General features: G+C 38.7%; 1 protein-coding gene across 1 annotated transcript in view; it reads left to right on the top strand.

Moving 5' to 3' along the window:
- LOC116264652 (adenylate isopentenyltransferase 5, chloroplastic-like) overlaps nt 1-184 on the top strand; it is a 1344-nt gene extending 1160 nt beyond the window's left edge. Inside the window, exon 1 of the mRNA XM_031644986.2 lies at nt 1-184. This exon is cut by the window's left edge and continues 1160 nt beyond it. The gene's annotated coding sequence lies outside the window, so the exon portion shown is untranslated.
- Nucleotides 185-6028: the final 5844 nt, after the last annotated feature.

Genomic DNA, 6028 nt, shown 5'->3' with positions numbered 1-6028 from the left:
TGGGAGACAGGAGTCGTGAGATATATTCTGTGGGTTGACCCCACCGGCCACCACCTCCTCCCATCGAAGAGTCAAGGGGCATCTTTCACGTGGAACGTTTTACCATCCTGTGACACGTGTCAGATTCTCTGATAATAATAAAAAATAGCATTAATAAATGTGTTTTATTTTAAAGAGAGTAATATGAGTGTAACTATCAAGCATTTGGTCTTAGATATTCAATTTGATGTCGTTCAATCTGCTTCTTCTTCTTCTTCCTACTCTTCCACGTAGAACAGATCAAAGTAGAACATTGCATTGACAAGACATGGAATTGCCTCTGCTTTCCTTGTCAATTGCATCGTTCACTGTCAAATATACGAGGATTCATAGAGCCATGGAATTGATTAGCTCAATATGTCTTTGCGTTTCTCACCCTTCTTAAAAGAAATATGACCGAATTGGTTTAATTCATCGCCTCCCCAACCGTCCAGACTTCGGCAAAAGTTGCTTTTTCTTCGAAAAAGATGCTCGCTAAAAATTCACAACCTGCTAGAAAAGAGAGATGGGAAATGAAAGGAGATTGCAGAGGTGCTGAACTGAGAGACATTAGCCATTAATGGCTAGCTTCATGCTGTTTAAAGATTTTGTCTGTTTAGGCAAATGGGGGGCTTTTATTCTTCCCTGTTGCGAATCCCTGAACTTTAATCTGACCAATGTTAAGGACAAAAAGCTCGCCGTTTGAATTGAATGGTGGCCAGAGCGTGTGCCTTTTTAATGGAATTAATTAGTTAGGGAATCTTTGAAGCCATCACTTTCTGCGCTCGTGTGCTAAAGCGTGGGGAGCAGAAACGCCGAGGCTATGTCGCCGATCCGTAAGAGAATAATCGCAGGTGTTCAGTGAACGCGACTCAGTGTTGCACTAAAGTCGAAACAAAACAAACGGTATATCTTCTCATCGCTGCAGATAATCACCGGTAAAAATCGTGTTCTAATGGAGATTTCACGAATTCCCGATCATTTCTGATGATGGGCAGCCACCATTGTCAGCATATGTGATGTAGTTTTTTTGGTTGGTGGCCTTGATTTTGGCTATGATCCATGACTCACACAGTTCTCGATCGCCCAAGCTCTGTCATTTGGGCTTCTGCACATCTACTGAAACGTAACAACTATAGATCAGTTTTTATTCCTCTCCGCCCTCTTGGTTTTTTGGTGTTGTATGTAATGCTTCCCCTTAACGTTTCATAAATTTAGTTCGCAAAAAACAGGTTCTGAACCAGAGATGGTCATCTGAAAAGAATATGTCGGGGAACTTTCTACTGCTTCCTGTGTGAAATTTTCTGAGAGGATTAAAGCATCCTTGCCCACCTTTGCCTTTTGAATTCATACATATTATTCGTGATTGTGTACAACTGGATGCACTACAAAGAAAAAGAATCGCTCGCTTGGGTTTTACAACCTTATCAGAGACTCAGAATGAGTAAGGAATCACAGTAAGTTGACGTTCAGAGAGAGTGAGAGTGAGAGAGAGAGAGAGAGAGGCCACTAAGCTTGCAAATGGTTCACTATGAAAAGTGGTTTTGATCGATCCAACTCTCAGTGTTTCTGGATGAGTTATTTGCAGCTCATCGTGATTGTATTCGTTACTAGAAAAAAAAATAAAAATTAGCGTTCAATTTTGTGACGTTTTTTTGGGATTTCCAACTATGGTTTAAAACTCAGAGATCCGCTTTCGTCCAGTTCTTGGATATGTACATAAGATCTCATAGAATTATAAAAACTCCAACTACCAACTTTTGAATTTGTCAGATCTTGTTTATATGCGTATTCAAATAAATCCATACATATGGGACTAGAATTATACAATTCAAACTATAGTAGTCACATCTATAGTGCCATAATTTTGAAAATGCATTCAAACATTCGATTTAATTTGAAGACGTAATCGAACAGTCTTATGAAACATCGCATTGCGGGGATCTGTTCTTAAGCATTTGGCGTGTCTGAACAAAATGCTGACTACTATGTGCACGCATGCCTGCAGACACGAACTATTAACTAAAAAGTAGCTCCCCAGAGTGCGCAGAACTCGGCTGAGTAGGTCCTCTAAGTTGAAGTCAATACTCAAGGTAAGCATCACTAGTTTCCCTCGTACTGACTCTCTAATGAGCATAGTAGAGTTTCCATACTCAGGGAATTGAAGATGGGTATGTTATAATTAGAGACAGGGCTAGCCAAAAATCTAAGTAGAGATGTTAAATCAGGGGAAAGTAAAAAACCTATGTTAGAAACAACCGTGGAGCCTCGGACCTACATGTGGGCTGCAGTTGGTCATATAGGAACGTACGTGACAGTGATCCCTCCAAAATTCGAATACAAGTGACCAACTGGCTGCCCAATGCACTACCACCCTTTGGGGTGACTTATTAGTTAATGGTACACAGTATAATACTTTATTATGCATTTGAAGGATTTAATTTTGAAATGTTTAAAGTTGAGTTACTATGAGCCTCTTAGCAAAAAAATTTCGCCCTTCTACAGGCTAGAAGGCACTTAGAATAGAAGCCGAGATCTAGAGGCACCTCATTCCTTGGACCCAACCCTGCGATGGACGGCCGGAATCTAGGTTCAAAGGGGCACTTAACCCAGTGGCCAGGTCTGAAACCTGGGAGTGGAGGGGAAAGAAGGTGGCTTTCGCCTCTCACGAATTGCTAGTGGGTCAGGTCTAGAGGCGCCTCAATACTTGGACCCAACCCTTCAATGCATTTTTGAGTGGGCCGAGGTGTTGGTCCACAAGTCCAATGCATCCAAAAAAGACTCAGCAATCTTCCTCATCATAAAACAAAAGAGACACAACATCAGGCTTGTAGAAACTGAAATTGACATGGCACCAAGTACCAACTTGACCATGATCGGCTCATTTTGAACAAGTTGTATTTGCATGGGTGCGCATAAACTAAGTTGATAAAAAGAGAACCTGCATGATTAGATCAAATTGCTCCAATGTTTAAAGGTTGAGCTCGACGGCAGCGGTCGATCGACACTTGGCTATTGGTGCTCTCAACTTGGACTGCTCTTAAATCTACCACAGATCCAGTTTCATCAGAGCTCAAGTTTGCAATATGTGGTGAATTTTTCATCTAGCTGGTTGCATTGTTTGCTTTGATAATGAAACGATTGAAATTCTCTCACTAGCTACCCACAACATCATTTCACAGGCATTTGTGGCCCCTTCCACCCACATATTGAAGAAGCAGATTCTTTCTCTTTCTTGGTCCTGAAAATGACTGATTGGCTGTTTGCTTAGAAGTATTCATTCAATGGATGAGGCTTTTCATCTGCATGCATTCGATGATAAGCATCTTTTATTCCCTCAAAGTATGTGAATCTTATTGACTCTGATGTGATATACATATTGAGTCGTGGCCAACTTGTCTATATATAGTCAGCTCCATTGGTGTGTGTGTGAATGTATATCTTATTCTCTCAAAGTATATGAATCTTATTGACTCTAATATGATCATCAACTTGTGAACACAAAGTCAGCTCTCAATGATGTGCTTGCATGCATGCATAAAGGCGTATTACTAAACCAGATTGATTGGATCAAGTTGACTTGAAAATACAATTGCAATTGGATGACTGTGTGGTCCAACAAGTTCCAAGTCCAATGTTGGTGCCCTTGCGCTCCAACTAGCTAACACTAGGGTAGAGGGCAGAGCCAAGGTAGGGCCCGCTTGGGCCTCGGCCTTACCTCAATTTTTTTTTTAAACTTATTTATAAATTTCAGCAAATTTCACTTGTTTTATAAAAATTTTGAAAAATGATATTTCGGCCTTAATCAAAGTTTAAAAACTTTAATTCGGTCTCCCTCATGAAAAAATTTCTGACTCAACCCCTGGTATGATCCTCTTAGTTGGTTTGGTCTTTATCCAGGCAAAAGCAAATTCTGCCTAGCAACATGATCAAGAACATGAACACCCAAAAGCAAATTCTTAACTTTCTGGCTTACAAAAAGAACATGTTCATGGTGATGAACTAATTCAGGATATTGCTCACCTTCTCACTATGAAAAAAGGTAATAACTAGTCTCCACTAAAAGTAACTAGTCTCCACTAAAAGTAGCGACTTGGATTGATAACTTATTTTTTAATATTAAATTATATAAATATGTATGTAAGTATACTTATATATTAATTTAAATTAAAAAATACATATTTGAATCCTTAAATTAAAAAATATATATATACTTGTATTCGAATTGGGTGGGGCTGAGCTTGTCGTAGAGCCCAGGTTTTGAGCAGCTGGGCTGGACCACGGCTGTTGCCCAGCCCAGGCTCAATTTTTTATTCAGTCGAGCTGGTCTGATTTTCACCCTTAGTTATATATTGGCACTTTTTTCAAAAATGATGTGAGACATCATCTTTATAAATGGCATAAAGAAACCCCCATTAATGACAAATGATAAAATAATAACAAAGGTGCCGAACACACGCCGTGCCCGGAGTTGCAGCACCTGGGGCAGGACCCCGAACACATGACTATGTTCCATGAACTTTGATTCTTTGAGTGCTATGACTCTACACAAACTTAAACCCTTCACAGAGAAGAAGACTACAATGGAGTAAAAAGTTTTTAGCCCTAAACAAAAAAAAAAATCTTAGCTTGACATATAAGGAAATGATTGAGAAATGAACTATATAAAAAGTATGTTAAAATATATGCCGAACATTTTTTTCTTTAATGGATTTTTTTTAAAAAAAAAAAACTTTTGGTTTAGAAGGAATTGAACGAACTGAAAGCTGATAAGAATAATATCCGAACTATAAAACTTGTTTCAATGATTCATAGCCGTTATAATATAATTAACAATATATTAGTAGCTAACTCGTGGGTCTGTATCGATGGAGCCAAGTTGGGCAGCGCTCCATCTTCAACTTCCCAACTCCTTTCAAATTTTTCTTGTTTACTTCAACTTCACTTCTCTTTATGAGCAGCGCTCCACCTTCATGGCTTCTTTACTAGCTATTCCTAACAATCGGCTGATCAGAATATAATTAGCGGCGTATGATTCGAGGGTGCTACGTATATTTTGTGAAAAACATTTGAAAGCGTTCTATTTTTATTTAGTTATATATATATATATATATATATATATAGATATATATATCTTTCAAAAATAAAATTTTTATATTTATTACCTAGTCACGATCGACTCAGCCGAATCATTGAATTCGAATTGCCATTGATTTCAAAACCTGCTCCCCACTGTAGAATATTCTTTCAAAAATACGCATGATTTCACACTAACACCTTGAGGGTTAGGCCGTTATCTCTATTAAACAAAAACAACTATACAAGAAATAATATTAGGGCTGCTCATGAGCGAGTTCAAGGTGAACCAGATATTAGGGCTGGTCATGAGCGAGTTCAAGGTGAACCAGCTAGGCTCGTTTCTTGAAAGAACTCAAACTCAACTTGAGCTTGACTTGACTTCGATTTCATTTAGTCGAGCTCTACTCGGCTCGTTTCTTGAAAGGAACTCGAACTCAGCTCAAGCTCGACTTGAGTTCGATTTCATTTACTCGATCTCGACTCGGCTTGAGTTCTTAAAACTCGAACTCGGCTCGATTCAACTCGAGCCTAAGATTGGCTTGAACGAGCCAAACATTTCATTAAAAAATACATTTTTTAAAGAAAGATGCAACATATAGATTTTTGAACATAGAACCTCTCACACACCAGTCACTTGTATACCCATTTGAGCTTAACTGAGCCGAGCAAACTTAACTCGAGCTCGATTCGTTTAGATTGTCGAGTTCATTTCTTAACTCGAACCCGACTCGTTTAATAAATGAGTCGAGTTTGAGTCAAGTTTATCGAGTAAGTTCAAGTTTGCTCGACTCATTGAACAGCCCTAGAATTATGCTAATGTTGACAAGGGTTAACTCCCTCCATAATAACGAAAGGAAAATATGCATGATTGCATTCCTTTAATAATAATGTAATAATCTTATAATCTAGAAGTCGATGGGCAGTTTTTAAC

Source organism: Nymphaea colorata, chromosome 11 (assembly GCF_008831285.2).
Source record: "Nymphaea colorata isolate Beijing-Zhang1983 chromosome 11, ASM883128v2, whole genome shotgun sequence".
Classification (NCBI taxonomy): Eukaryota; Viridiplantae; Streptophyta; class Magnoliopsida; order Nymphaeales; family Nymphaeaceae; genus Nymphaea; species Nymphaea colorata.
Note: the sequence above shows the minus strand (reverse complement) of the source record. Positions and strands in the feature narration are given on the sequence as shown.